This window comes from Sapajus apella, unplaced genomic scaffold, assembly GCF_009761245.1.
Source record: "Sapajus apella isolate SASKATOON/1434 unplaced genomic scaffold, GSC_monkey_1.0 scaffold10932, whole genome shotgun sequence".
Classification (NCBI taxonomy): Eukaryota; Metazoa; Chordata; class Mammalia; order Primates; family Cebidae; genus Sapajus; species Sapajus apella.
Genome location: NW_022447853.1, coordinates 1 through 1,982, shown reverse-complemented (window position 1 = coordinate 1,982; position 1,982 = coordinate 1). Strand labels below are relative to the sequence as shown.

At 46.0% G+C, this 1,982-nt stretch overlaps 1 non-coding gene across 1 annotated transcript; it reads left to right on the top strand.

Annotated features, from left to right (window-relative positions):
* Positions 1–1,374: 1,374 nt before the first annotated feature.
* LOC116548383 lies at positions 1,375–1,481 on the top strand. The gene has a single exon (XR_004267414.1). It is a non-coding gene; the product is annotated as a U6 spliceosomal RNA (small nuclear RNA).
* Positions 1,482–1,982: the final 501 nt, after the last annotated feature.

Sequence of the window (1,982 nt, the reverse complement as noted above, 5' to 3'; positions counted from 1 at the left end):
CACATCTCATGTGATGATTGCCCAGCAGAGATCAGGTGTGAGAGTTTACCTCTTAATAACAGGAGACTTGCTGAAAAAAGAAGTCTGGCCACGTTTTTGTAGAGTAGTTGTGCTGTGCTGGGGCTTCCCTTTTCAGAGAATTCTCCTCTGAGACCTGATCTCTGCTGGACATTCTTGCACATAAGATGAAGCTGGTCTGACCTCAGCACTCCTTAGTCTGCTTGCCTCTCCCAGGGCCCCAGCCTGGCCACACCTGCCTACAGGGCACTATCAGGTGCCCATACCTTTGCTTCTGTGCCAGTGGACCATGCCTGAGCAGTGGAGAGATGCAGTAACGTGGCCCCTCCAGGCATGCACCAGCCTCTACATTGCCTCTCCATACTGCAACTCTTGATACACAAACCTCCTACATCGCTTTGCTGGTGTGTGTTTACATGAGTGGATTTTGCTGTACTTTCTCTACCAGCACGTGGGACTGTAGCACATACTTCAACCCACAGCAACTGCCATTCAGGACAGCGTCATGGCGGGCACAGAACCAAAAGCACCACCCATGTCAGCACCTTGCCCTTGAGCTAATGCTGTGCACAAAAAAAGGGACCCTAATATACCTTGAGTGACCACTGCTGCTTAGGGGGTCACAGAGAAGGCACCCAGACCTGCACAGGCCAGCACCCCACCCTGAACCAACACTACCTCCAGTGCAACAGCACACACAGCAGGGATCCCCTGGCCCCCACCCAAGCTGTCTTGCGTCCACCACTGGGTGAATGTCCACTGGGAGGCAGGCACTTCTGCATCTGTTAGCACTCTGTCACAGCTGCCACACTTCGGTGCCTTCAGTGCAGTAGACTCCAAAATTCAAGGAGCCAGAGAACAAAGTTGAGACTCAATATAAGTTTCCCAGAGTTAAAGCACACAGTCCAGGAACTGGGAGATGAATGTTGGCCCCCTAAAGTCCTCCAAAACCAAAGCCAGTTGGCTGAATCTACCTTACACCACAATCAAACCCTCAAGGTCATCAAATATAATAAAAGAAAAATACCCTGTGCAAAGGTCAGCAACCTGAAAGGTTGAAGGTGAATAAGTTCATAAAGATGAGGAAGAATCTGTGCAAGAACACTGAAAACTCAAAAAGTCAGCATGCCTACTTTCCTCCAGATGATTACATCAACTTTTCAGCCTGCTGAAGTTTTCAGAACTGGCCAGAGGCTGACATGTCTGAAATGATACAAGTAGAATTCAGAATGTGGGTAGAAAGAAAGTTCACTCAGTGAAAGAAGTATGTCATGATCCAATGCAAGGAAGCCAAAAATCATTGTAAAACATTGCAGGAGCTAACAGGCAATATAGCCAGTATAAGGAACCTTACCGGTGCTCACTTTGGCAGCACATATGTTAAAATTGAAACGATTCAGAGAAGATTAGCATGGCCTCTGCCCAAGGATGACATGCAAATTCATGAAGCATTCTGTATTTTTAGGAAGAATCAATATCGTGAAAATGACCATACTGGCCAAGTAATTTATAGATTCAGTGCTGTCCCCATCAAGCTACCAATGACCTTCTTCACAGAACTGGGAAAAAACCACCTTAAACTTCATATGGAACTGAAAGAGAGCCTGCATAGCCAAGACAACCCTAACCAAAAAGAACAAAGCGGGAGGCATCATGCTACCTGATTTCAAATTATACTACAAAGCTACAGTAATCAAAACAGCATAATACTGGTACAAAAACAGAGATATAGACCAATGGAAAAGAACACAGGCCCTGGTGGCAATGCCACACATCTACAACCCTCTGATCTTTGACAAACCTGACAAAAACAAGCAATGGGGAAAGGGTACCCTGTTTAATAAATGGTGTTGAGAAAACTTGCTAGCAGTGTGCAGAAAGCAGAAACTGGACCTCTTCCTGGCACCTTACACTAGAATTAACTCCAGATGGATTAAAGATCTAAACATAAGACCTAAAGCCAT